The sequence below is a fragment of the Pongo pygmaeus genome, chromosome 9 (assembly GCF_028885625.2).
Source record: "Pongo pygmaeus isolate AG05252 chromosome 9, NHGRI_mPonPyg2-v2.0_pri, whole genome shotgun sequence".
NCBI lineage: Eukaryota > Metazoa > Chordata > Mammalia > Primates > Hominidae > Pongo > Pongo pygmaeus.
In genome coordinates this window covers 1929965-1943305 of record NC_072382.2, presented here as the reverse complement: position 1 = coordinate 1943305, position 13341 = coordinate 1929965, and the positions used below count along the sequence as shown (strand labels likewise).

General features: G+C 45.7%; 1 long non-coding RNA gene across 3 annotated transcripts; it reads left to right on the top strand.

Moving 5' to 3' along the window:
* Positions 1–45: 45 nt before the first annotated feature.
* On the top strand, positions 46–12297 carry LOC129008929 (uncharacterized). Of its 3 annotated transcripts, none has more exons than XR_008492597.1 (4): positions 46–124; positions 3493–3643; positions 4663–5894; positions 10236–12297. It is a non-coding gene; the product is annotated as an uncharacterized LOC129008929 (long non-coding RNA). The 3 variants fall into 3 exon arrangements; XR_008492596.2 differs by having other exon boundaries at positions 3493–4717; positions 5742–5894; XR_008492595.2 differs by having other exon boundaries at positions 3493–5894.
* Positions 12298–13341: the final 1044 nt, after the last annotated feature.

Sequence of the window (13341 nt, the reverse complement as noted above, 5' to 3'; positions counted from 1 at the left end):
AAAAAGGAAAGGAGGTACAGAAAACGGAAGCAAAGCACAGAAACCGCCAGAGGGGCTGCAGCTCCACGCTTGCCTTATCTGAACACGGTTTGAATGGCCGGCACCCTTGATGAGCGGAAACCTGGTGAGTGGCACAAGGGAAGGTTTCAGTCTGTTTACGTCTCCAGTTAGGTTTCAGTTCACAGTGGATGGAGAAGGCGGAACATAAAATATGTCAGGAGGCAGCTTTACGCCAAGCTTAATTTAACGATTTCCCCCTTTAGATGTTGATGTCCCTGTCGCCATTGTAAATGTACTTGTTTGGTCCCAAGCCCCACTGGGAAATAGCAGAACAATGGGTTTCGTAAGTGGGAACGAGGACCTCGGGTTATATTTTTTTGTAAGGGATAGAGAGGAACCTCCTTGTGCTGGAATTTCATGTGCTCAGAAAAACAAACCCTGGTCTGCCTTAGGACCTATCTGCTTCCGTAAAGCTTCGGTTTGATGGTGTTGCGTTTAGCTTGCGTGACTCCATCTGGGTTTGGTCTGGTCTGTTGGGGCCTCTTGCAGGAGCTCAGTCCAAAACAGTGGCCTCTTATAATTTTATTTAAAAATTCCCTGCCTTTGGTCAGGTTCTCATTTAGTGGAAAGTGTAGCCAAGCCTTAGGGCCTTGGCACCACCCTCAGTCACCGCCACTTCAGGTTTCCGATCACAGAATGTCACTCGTACCTAGGTTACGACGTCCTCATGGCCTTGTGTTTCTTTGCGTTCTTGTTGCTCCAGTCAAAGAGACACCATTTAACATCCTACAGATGGCTGCATGCAAACATTTAAAACTTCTGAGAGCACCAGGGAGACGAGTATTATGACCATCAGGAAAATCATATTTAATACCAAGAACGTGAAGCATGCTCCTTAGGGGGGTCCCATGAACCAAACCAACGAAAATCGAATAGATCAGAGAGTGAGCTAGATAAAGAGTCTACTCATTTCAAACAAGCAGGCTGTTTGTTAATCCCCTACAACCGAACCTTTCTAATACCTGATACATTCCTCCATGTGCCACAAGACGTGTCGGCAATGGCACAGACACTCCTCTGTTTAGCTAGTAAGGAATCCAGAGCCAGTCTATCATCTCACACACCTTTAGCAAGAGAATTTAAAGACTGTTGTGTAACCATAGCCTTTGGAGTAGAATCTGTTCCAGAGCCAATTATGAGGGATACTATTTTTTTTTTTTTTTTTTTGAGACGGAGTCTCGCTCCGTTGGCTGGAGTGCGGTGGTGCCAGCCATCTCAGCTCACTGCATCCTCCACCTCCTGGGTTCAAGTGATTCTCCTGCCTCAGCCTCCCGATTAGTTGAGATTACAGGCACCCGCCATCATACCCAACTTATTTTTAATATTTTTGGTAGAGATAGGGTTTTGCCATGTTGACCAGGATGGTCTTGATCTCTTGACGTTGTGATCCACCCACCTCGGCCTCCCAAAGTGCTGGGATTACAGGCATGAGCCACCACGCCCAGCAGAGGGATACATTTTAAATCTTTGCCTCATTTACTCCAAACCATGGAAAAAGAGGCCTCACAAACAATGCCCATCTAGAAGAGTGAAGCTCCTGCCAAAGTTCTCTTTAAGCTGTGATGTTGTTTGTGATTGATTAGGAAGCAACAAAGGCACCCTCAACATTTTTCACCCAGACCGGGCACAGGGGCTCACGCCTGTAATCCCAACACTTTGGGAGGCCGAGGTGGACACTTGAGGTCAGGAGTTCGAGACCAGCCTGGTCAACATGGTGAAACCCTGTCTCTACTAAAAATACAAAAATTAGCTGGGCGTGGTGGTAGGTTCCTGTAATCCCAGCTACTTGGGAGGCTGAGGCAGGAGAATCGCTTGAACCCGGGAGGCAAAGGTTGCTGTGAGCTGAGATCACACCACTGCATTCCAGCTTGGGCAACAGAGTGAGACTTGGAGTGAGCTAATTTTTTTTTTCACCTACATTGGCCCTTCGTCTTCCAACTGTCAAGGCAAAAGGCTGTCCACCTATAGGACTGGCTGCAAAATCCTCCACAAATAAAAGTATACCACACGAGTGCACATAAGAGATCCCTTTTTAGTTCTGTTGTTCAGAGGCATGAGAGTCTCAAGATAAGTTCTTGGGAAAAAGCTGTCCATATCTGGGATGCTATCTGCTTCTAGGGAGAAACTTCCCTGATTAGCTTTACCTTAAAATCTCCAATGGGGCTGCAGTTCCTACAGTCTGGTGGTGCCCTCTTGAGCGGTGAGATAATGAACCCAGGGTTCAAAGTCCTAAAATTTCACTGCAGTGTGGGTGGCAAGGGCAGTCTTTCTGTGATATTCTCATAAAACCAAATGTCTGGGTTCTAGATTGTGAAGCGTTTGATAGGGTCCTCAGGGGACCATGAAAAGCTTTCTGTACCTGGTGAAAATATACTTAGGCATAATGCATTAAGGCCTAGGAGCCTTTAGTCATATCGGAGTCGAGGAGTGAAAGATACATGAGGTTCTATTTAGGCCTTCCAGGGACTATTTCATAAGGCGCCAACTTATGTTTTCCACTGGAAATGGACCCGATGGCCATCCATCTGCAACACCCTTGACCAAGGCAGCCCAGTTCATTCAGTTCCCTTGCTTAATATTATTGTATCTGTAACAACTTATTAACAGTTTTACCACTTGAGCAGTGAAACAAGTACGTCTATCACTGGAGATTTCTCAAGGAACGTCCCATGAGAAAAACAATTTTCTAATAATCTTTTAGCTACTGCTATAACATCAGTGCTCTTGCCTGGGAAAGCTTCTATATAACCAGAAAACACGCATTGAAAATGACAATTGAAGGAAATACCTCCAGCAATGTTTAAATGGCCCATCAAGTAGCAGAAGTGTAATGGAAGTTTTGATTGTCCTCCCAGGATTATGGGTTTGGCAGACCAAACATTGGTCGTAAACCATTTTAACAACTTACAACAGTCACCATGTCAAATATATATATGTATATAATATATATACATAATTTGGATTATTTTGTCTCTTGCATGATGAATCATGGAATGCAGAGCATTTAATAGTGGAAGCTTTAAGGACACAGGAAGGACCAGGTGACCATCTAGGCTGTCCATGTGTCCATGCTTGACACTGGAGTTATATCTTCTTAAATACCAATTTGGTTTCTCCAGTTCAGGTGCATAGCACTGTTTATTAGGAGGGCTATCATAGGTAATTTGACTCGGACTATGGATTTTATTCAAATTAGGTATCTAAACAATGTCGGTACTGGCTGATTTAGCATGAAAAGCTGGCAAAGTGTTTTCTTGGTATTCGATTAATTTTTGTCCTGCCCAAGTTAGCAATTTTATAAACCAGTCAATCTTTTCATTAGAGATCCGGGAATTTTTACCCAGTCCAAATGACATTACACTAAAGTTATCAGAAGCCTATTCAAGAGTGCTTATCAGGGTCCTTTCTCTCCTTTCACGAACCTCCTGGAAGACTCAATATTGTAGGATTGTGCGTGCTTGTGAGGAGTTTTCAGAAACGTCAGAAAAAAGCAATTAACTCTGGAAATGACGTAAAATGGTCATGGTTAAAGAAGAACTGACAAGGAATTTTGGTTATTTCTGTGGCCTACAATAACTTAACTGTAAGTATGAGTGACAGTATATACCCAGATGTGTCAGAATTTTAGGAACCCCATACAGTTTTGGAGCATATATTAATGACGTATTCACAAACAATATCTCAAATAAGGTTAAACATCATTTCTTATTTGGCAGTGCTTCCCATGTAATTTAATTTATCAAATACTTCTGTCTCTCTCTTTTTTGGATACTATAGGGGCCCTTAGTAGCTCTCTCCACTGGGAAAGGCTGTTATCGTCTTTGTTTTAAACTATAAACTAAGTTTCTCCCAAAGTCAGTTCAGCCTACTCCCAGGAATGAGCAAGGACAGCTTGGAGGTTAGAAGCAAGATGGAGGGGCCAGGCGCGGTGGCTCATACCTGTAATCCCAGCACTTTGGGAGGCCAAGGTGGGCGGATCACAAGGTCAGGAGTTCAAGACCAGCCTGGCTAATATGGTGAAACCTCGTCTCTACTAAAAAAAAAATACAAAATTAGTCGGGCATGGTGGCAGATGCCTGAATCCCAGTTACTTGGGAGGCTGAGGCAGGAGAATCGCTTGAACCCAGGAGGCAGAGGTTGTGGTGAGCCAAGTTTACGCCATTGCACTCTAGCCTAGGCGACAAGAGCAAAACACCATCTCTAAAAAAAAAAAAGAGGGCAAGATGGAGTCAATTAAGTTAGATGTCTTTCACCGTCTCAGTCAAAGAGACAATGCAAAGGTGGTTTCAGCTTTTTCCTAAATATTATCAGATACGTGTAATATAGAGACATATAGTCATAACAGACACAGATAGAAACAGATCTTACAGATTTCAGTAAGAATTTTCATTTGCCAGCTTTCAAATAGTTTTCTTTTCCCCCTTTAGACTATCAATCTTCTAATTACTTGTTTTATCATCCTAAGCAATCGTTAGCTAGGGAACAATTTGCCTTCAAAAAAGATAACTCTTAGGTGAAACAAGGCAGAAAATGTATATCTGAAAAGTACAGAGCTGAGACTTTCAGCTTAAATACTGTACCATCATCATTTGCTCAACCAAGAAAAAAGCAAGGCCCAATGAAGACAAGATGGCCAGGAAAAACACGTTAAACAAAGGTAAGTCTTGTTATGTAAATTTAAAACAAAGGGATGTCCCCCGCAGACATTGCAAATGGAAATGTCTTGTGGAGATGTAAATTTCTTTCACAGAATGGTTTCAAGATAGCAGTTGAATGTCAGGAAGGTGCATTTTAGTTATTAGGCTGGTTGAAAAGTAACTGGAAAAACCACAATTACTTTCACACCAACTTATGGATAGGTGGTCCTTCTAACGTAGCTACTGTTTCTTAGCTAAAATTACTGAGTACAGGGTGGGGCCCATTAAGGAATAAGGCAATGAAAGCCTTCGCTCTGCCTGGGCTCAGCGTGGGTGGATCTGAAGTAAAGCCTGCTGGATCTGAGAGGCCTTTTGGAAACACTTCATCTAGGATAGCTTTCTGTCCGGGATAGTAACCAGGCCAAAAGCTCAGCAGATTCATTTCTTCTTATCAGTTGGTCACTTAAGCTTTTTATTTGTCTTAATTAATTTATATTTATGATCTTATTTTGTCTTTATCTTATTTGACAGGGTGTTGCTCTGTCACCCAGGCTGGAGTGCAGTGGTGCCATCATAGCTCACTGCAATTGTTACAGGAGAGGGGTCCTGATCCAGACCCCAAGAGAGGGTTCTTGGATTTGGATCCTGTGCAGGAAAGAATTCAGGGCGAGTCCACAGCGCAAAGCAAAAACAAGTTTATTAAGAAAGTAAAGGAATAAAGAATGGCTACTCCATAGACCAAGCAGCCCCGAGAGCTGCTGGTTGCTCATTTTTTGGTTATTTCTTGATGATATGCTAAACTAGGGGTGGATTATTCGTGTCCCCCCCACCCCTTTTTAGGCCATATGGGGTAACTTCCTGACGTTGCCATGGCATCTGTAAACTGTCATGGCACTGGTGGGAGTGTAGCAGTGAGGACGACCAGAGGTCACTCTCGTCACCATCTTGGTTTTGGTGGATTTTAGCTGGCTTCTTTACTGCAACCTGTTTTATCAGCAAGGTTTTTATCACCTGTATCTTGTGCCGACCTCCTGTCTCATCCAGTGACTTAGAATGCCTGACCATGTGGGAATGCAGCCCAGTAGGTCTCAGCCTCATTTTACCCAGCTCCTGTTCAAGATGGAGTCACCCTGGTTCACACGCCTCAGACACAGCCTCTGCCTCCTGCCTCAGCCTCCTAAGCAGCTGGGACTACAGGTGAGTGCTACTGTGCCCGGCTAATTTTTTTTTTTTTTCTTCTGTAGAGATGGCGGGGAGCGGTGGGGCGGGGGGTGGGTGGCGGGTGACTCACTGTATTGCCCAGGCTGGTCTCAAACTCCTGGGCTCAAGTGATCTTCCCACCTTGGCCTCTCAAAGTGCTGGAATTACAGGCATGGACCACCTCGCCAGGCCTCATTTGCCTTTTGTGCAGACACTTTTAAAAGAGGGAGTAAAAATACTGAAATCATTTTAGAAGCTTTTCACATCAATTGGCATCCCTGATGAGACTAATTAGGAGCCCTTGTTTTTAGGTGCACTTCTTAAAGTGCAGTGGTGTTCACCTGGAACATCCCACCGTGGTAATTTTCATTCACCTTTAATAAGATGCCACCATTTCTGTAAACATTTGCCGGGTCCAGGACCTAACACATATGGACATACGAGCCAGAAGGTGCTTGGTTTTTCAGAGATGAAGGATCCCATTTTACATTAAATCTTGGCTTTGGCTCTTAGATCCTCGTGATCAACTTAGCAATGATTTTTCCCTACCTTAGTGTGCAAGAAAAAGAAACCAAGAGAGTAGAACACGAACATCCTTGTGAATGTCCAAAAGCTGGAGTGTGCACCTCCTGCAGTCCTGCCATTTACAGCCAGTTTCCGCCTGACCCAGTCAAGACACACAAGGCCTCTAACTGGATCCAAGCCAGTGAATGATCAAATCAGATTCCATCCTGGACCCAGTCCAGTTTCTGTCACGACTTCTGAACCCAGTTTAGATAAAAAATTTGCTCAAGGAAACTCAGATGGCTCAAAACACACATCCATGGAGCTTTGGAATCCAAGAGAGAACTTCCCACGATCTCCAGCTGCTCTGAGAGAGCAGAGGGCACAGTGGGCCCTGTGGGTCCTCCATTGGTCAGTCAGAGCTCCTGGGGGCCGCTGGAAGCTCTACGCCAGATCCACTTCTGATGCCATCCGTTTAAAGAGAAAACGGCCGGGCGCAGTGGCTCATGCCTGTAATCCCAGCACTTTGGGAGGCCGAGGCGGGTGGATTGCCTGAGCTCAGGAGTTCAAAACCAGCCTGGGCAACACGGTGAAACCCCGTCTCTACTAAAATACAAAAAATTAGCCGGGCATGGTGGTGCATGCCTGTAATCCCAGCTACTCCAGAGACTGAAGCAGGAGAATTGCTTGAACCTGGGAGGCAGAGGTTGCAGTGAGCAGAGGTGGCACCACTGCACTCCAGCCTGGGCGACAGAGCAAGACTCTATCTCAAAAAAAAAAAAAAAAAAAAGAAGAAGAAAATTTAAGGCCAGGCGCAATGGCTTACACCTGTACACCTGTAATCTCAGCACTTTGGGAGGCTGAGGCGGGTGGATCACTTGAGGCCAGGAATTAGAGACCAGCGTGCCACCACGCCCAGCTAATTTTTGTATTTTTAGTACAGACGGAGGTCTCACTATGTTGGGCAGGCTAGTCTCGAACTCCTGACCTCAGGTGATCCACCCACCTCGGCCTCCCAAAGTGCTGGGATTACAGGCGTGAGCCACCACTCCCGGCCTCTTTATTCTTTTAATCTCTGCAGAATCTGTATTCACGCTGCCTCTCTTGTTCCTGATATTGGTAATTTCTATCCTTCTCCTCCTTTCCCTGGGCCCTTCCCCATCAAGTTGGCTAAAGGTTTATCAGGATTATTGATATTCTTAAAGAACCAAGTTTTGGGTTTCTCAATTTTGTTCTATTATTTATTGTTTTCTGTTTTATCAGCTTCCACTTGATGTTTACTGTTTCCTTTCTTCTGCCCACTTTGGGTTTAATTTGCTTTTCTTTTTCTATTTTCCTTCAGCTGAGAGCAAGGTCATTGCTTGAGACTTCTTTTTTTTTGGGGGGGGGGACCGAGTCTTGCTCTGTCGCCCAGGCTGGAGTGCAGTGGCGCGATCTCGGCTCACTGCAACGTCTGTCTCCCAGGTTCAAGTAATTCTCCCTGACTCAGTCTCCCGAGTAGCTGGGATTACAGGCACACGCCACCACACCTAGCTAATTTTTGAATTTTTAGTAGAACCAGGTTTTCGCCATGTTGGCCAGGGTACTCTCGAACTCCTGACCTCAGGTGATCCGTCTGCCTCAGGCTCCCAAAGTGCTGGGATTACAGGCGTGAGCCACCACACCTGGCCAGTTAAACTGTATTTCTTACGGGCAGCACATAGTTGGGCTTTGCTTTTTTATCAATCAGACAACCTCTGCTTTTTTTTGGTGGCGGGGACAGAGTCTCACTGTCGCCCAGGCTTGAGTGTATTGGTGCGATCACAGCTCATGGCAGCCTTGACCTCCAGGGCTCAAGGGATCCTCCTGCCTCAGTCTCCCAAGTAGCTGTGACTACAGGCACATGCCACCACGCCCAGCTAAATTTTTTTTTGGAGAGATGAGTTCTCCCTCTGTTGCCCAGGCTGGTCTTGAATTCCTGGAGTCAAGGGATCCTCCTCTACCAGCCTCTAAAAGTGCTGGGATTACAGGAGTGAGCCACCGTGCATGGCCCCTCTGCTTCTTAAGTGGGGAGTTTAGCCCATTGATATTTAATGTGCTTACTGGTATGGTTAGGTTAGGGTCTGTCACCTTGTTATTTGCTTTCTATTTGTCACATCTGTTCTTTTCTCCCCTTTACTCTTTTTCTGCCTCCTTTTGCGTTCATGAGAAGTTTTATTCGTTACATCATCTTGTTTGCTGGCTTTTTCGCTGTAACTCTTTGTTTTGTTATTTTAGGGGTTGACTTAGGGTTTCTAGTTGTTAGCTTTAACGTCCCACAGTTGGCTCTGAGTGACTGATATTTCCTCTTTTTTATGGGTCACCCTTTCCTGCTTCTTTGTCTTTTTGATAATTTTTTATTGGAATGCAGACATTGTAAACTTTAACTCGGGTGGGAGCTAGGTACTTTTATATTTCCACAAATATTCCTGAGCTTTGTTCTGGAATGCAGCTGTTTATCTGCAAGCAGTTTGATCCTTTTAAGTATTACTGTTACCATTTGTAAGGGAGGTCTGGAATAGTGTGGGCTAACTATTCCCCACTATGGAGGCAAGCTGTTTCTAAGCCCACCACTGCTGTGCGTGATAGGGTTTTCTGCGGTGGCTGGTGGGAGCAGACACAATTCCTAGGTCCATGTGAGCGCCCGGCCCTGGTCTCTCTAGTCCTTTCGGATAGTGCTTTCCTGCCTTGGGACGTTTCCCCCGGGATGTGCTGATGGCTCAGTCCCTAATACTCCAGGGGGACTCTCGGGTCTCAGCTTCTCTCTCTGGGCAGCTCTCTGAGCTTCACGAACTTCAGCTGCCTGGAGACCCCCAGCTCTGTCTCATCAGCTCAGGGACTCTGTGGGCTCCACCTCAACTCCTGCTTCCTGCACTGAGGCCTGGAAACCCACCAGAAAGCGCACGGGCAGCGAGAGGCCCCTGAGGCCAATTCCCAGCCCGGGAAGCACTGTTGTGCACGGCCCACGTGTGGGGTCTTGAGAGCCATTGTGTTGTGTATTTTGTCTGTTCTGTTTTGCCGTTTGGTTGTTTCATTGTGTTGTGTATTTTGTCTGTTCTGTTTTGCTGTTTGGTTGTTTCATTGTGTTGTGTATTTTGTCTGTTCTGTGTTGCTGTTTGGTTGTTTCACTGTCTTGTGTATTTTGTCTGTTCTGTGTTGCTGTTTGGTTGTTTTAGGCAGGAAGATAAATCCAGTCCCTGCTACCCCATCTCAGCCAGGAGTGGAAATCTGCCTTTTAATTTTGGTGGACATGTTTGGATAGACAGAAACTTGAAATGGTGAAGTGGTGAAATGGACTGAGCTGCCCTTTTCTTCCATCATGTTTCCACTGTTCTAAAGCTGGAAACATTGTTCCCCAGCGTGAAAGCAGATGAGTGTGCACAACACATCTCTCTAGCTTATTTATCTATTTATTCGAGATGGAGTCTCGCTCTGTTGTCCAGGCTGGAGTGCAGTGGCGCGATCTTGGCTCACTGCAACCTCGGCCTCCAGGGTTCAAGCGATTCTCCTGCCTCAGCCTCCCCAGTAGTTGGGATTACAGACGCCCGCCACCATGCCCGGCTTATTTTTTTATATTTTTAGTAGAGATAGGGTTTTGCCATGTTGGCCAGGCATGTCTCGAACTCCTAACCTCAGGTGATCCAACCGCCCCGGCCTCCCAAAGTGCTGGGATAACAAGCGTGAGCCACCGCGCCCGGCCTCTAGCTTTATTTTTAACCATTTTTTTTCACATGTCATGGCCTCTGTAATTCACCTGGAATGGATTTTGACATTTGATGTGGAGAGCAAATCTCACTGCCTTTTTTTCCTCCCCAGTGCAGACCTGATTTTCTCGACCTCTTTTATGAAATATCCCCGCCAGACTTCCTCAACCCTGCCACCCCCAGGTTCCTGTGCATACATAACATTGCGGGATAGGTATTGTGGAATGAGGATCAGTGTTACAACCTACAGAAGATGTGGCTGTGAAGTCAGGAGTCACGGTCTCAGAGTTGACTGCACTGCCTCGTAGCTGTGTGACCTTCAAGATTTTGTTCAACCCCCTCTGAGCTTCGGTTTGCTCTCTGGGAAGACTCCAAGGATAAGAGCATCTACGTCCTCATCCTGCTGTGAGAGTTACGGGGCCAGGGCCAAAGACGCTTTGTCCGACTGCTGGTCTGCGGGGAGCTCTGAATATGAATCTGCTACATCACCTTCACTTTTGAATTCGGCTCTGATGTTCCAAATGTTCTTGGCCGTTCCTCCGTGTTTCTCCTGTATGAATTTCAGCTTCTTTTTGCCAAGTATCTCCCCACCCCCGCCCACCCCCATCCCCAAATAAACTCACTAGAATGTTGGTTGAAAATCTGATAAGCCTACACATTGATTTGGAAAGAAATGATTTTTTGTAAGAGTCAAACTCCCTACCTGTTTTTTTTCTTTTTTTTTTCAAAAGTTTTTTTCTTACATTTGTCATTCAAGTTTGTCATTTTCTTGCTACAGACTCCAAACACTTTTCAAGAGGACCATCGCTAAGTACTTTATACTCTTGTTTGGGTTTTTTTATAGTAAAAAATGTTCAAATTCTACTTTATCTTCTAGCTGGTGGTTGTTGGAAGATAATTTTAAAAACTGATTTAAAATATGTATTTTGCATCTGGCCACGTTCCTGAATTCTCTCATTCTTTCTGAAAACTCTTCCGCCGACTCTCTGGGGGCTCCTAGGAATGTGCTGTTTTGGCTCCTCCTTTCCAGAAGTTATACGTCTCATTTCCGCCTCACATCGTTGGCATTGTCCTTCATTTCCAGACCAGGGTCGAACAGTAATGGTAAAAGCAGGCATCCTTCTTTGGTTCCTGTCTTGGATTGGAACGCCTTAGTGTTCCCCCAGCAAGGGGAGATAAAGGAAGTGCTTATTTATAGTTTTCTATAGTTTCTTGAGCTTTCGTGTTGTTTTGCTTTCAGAAACAAGAATTGACTTTTAGCAAATGCCCTTCCCCCTATAGTTAACAATTAGGAACTGTTTAAACTATGCCAGTAGGCATAAATAAAGTTAGGAAGAACCCCCATCTACCCAGCCCCCACTTAGCTTAAGAAAAACAACATGGCTGGGCATGGTAGCTCAAGCCTGTAATCCCAGCACTTTAGGAGGCTTGAGTCCAGGAGTTTGAGACTAGCCTGGGCAACACAGTGAGTCTCTACAAAAAATAAAAAAGTTGGGCCTGGGTACGGTGGCTCACGCCTGTAATCCCAGCACTTTGGGAGGCTTGAGTCCAGGAGTTTGAGACTAGCCTAGGCAACATAATGAGTCTCTGCAAAAAATACAAAAGTTGGGGCCGGGCGCGGTGGCTTACACCTGTAATCCCGGCACTTTGGAAGGCCAAGGTGGGCGGATCACGAGGTCAGGAGATCGAGACCATCGTGGCCAACACGGTGAAACCCCATCTCTACTAAAAATACAAAAATTAGCTGGGCGTGGTGGCATGCGCCTGTAATCCCAGCTACTTGGGAGACTGAGGCAGAAGAATCGTTTGAACCTGGGAGTCGGAGGTTGCAGTGAGCCAAGATCACCACTGCACTCCAGCTTGGCGACAGAACGAGACTCCATCTCAAAAACAAAAACAAAAACAAAAGTTAGCCAGCATGGCGGTGTGCACCTGTATTTCCAGCTACTCAGGAGGCTAAGATGGGAGGATCACCTGAGCCTGGGAGGTTGAGGCTGCAGTCAGCCGTGGTGGTGTCACTGCACTCCAGCCTGGGCAACACAGCGAGACTCTATCTAAAAAAAAAAAAAGAAGATGAAGAAGAAATACAACATGATGGCTTCATCTGAGTTGAGTGCTCTGTGCAGCTCCTTTGCGGTGGAATCCTCTGCTCTGCTGGCAGGGACGTTGCATCATAAGTGTGTGTTCTGTATATCCAGGTGCATGTGATATTTTAAAATATAAAACTGTTGTTTAAATTTCATGTAAGTAGCATGATTTTTCCTTTTGCAACACTTTCACCCCCACCCCAATGTGGTTGCTGTGTCCAGGACTTCACCATTGGTGGCTCACAGCCGCAGGTCAGTTTTAATCCTGTGGAACCCATCTATGAATACACCATGGTGTACCTGCCCATTCTCCTCTTGGTGAATGTGTGGAGGTTTTCTGATTCTTTGCAGTGACCAACAGCAATCTGTACCCAGCAATGCAAATGCCGGACTGAGAGACGCACCCTGCATGCTGGCCAAGATGTCATTGGGCGCCATTGTGGTGTTTTTTTGTTTTGAGACGGAGTCTCGTTCTGTTACCCAGGCTGGAGTGCAGTGGTGTGATTTTGGCTCACTGCAACCTCTGCCTCCTGGGTTCAAGGGGTTCTCCTCCCACAGCCTCCCGAGTAGCTGGGATTATAGGCACCCGCCACCACGTCCAGCTAAGTTTTGTAGTTTTAGTAGAGACAGAGTTTCACCATGTTGGCCAGGCTGGTCTCGAACTCCTGAACAAGTGATCCAGCCACCTCGGCCTTCCAAAGTGTTGGGATTACAGGCGTGAGCCACCATGCCTGGCTGGGGTTCTCTATTTTCAAGACACCCTTTTTTAACTTTATAAGTAATCAATCAAGTGGTTCTTCTAAACTGAACATTCTGGCCCATGTTAACTTTCACCTGCGACTTGGGCGTCCAGTGATAATCCTTGTCTCAATCAACGATCCATCAATGGTTGCAAAATGGTGCATTCTTAATGCTATCATTTCACCTCCACTTAGCTGGTGTTCTGCAAAAATGAACTTTTCCTTCTCCAGACTGATGTTTATATTTTGTTCATCCACTTTGCAGTTCTAATTTGGTTTCCCCTTTCTTGAGTGCGCTGACCATTCAGGTTCTCTTCTCTGCCAGCTGCTTGTCACCCCCTCTCGCCCATTTTTCTATTCAGTTGCTTGCCTTTTTTCTAATGGTGTCCTA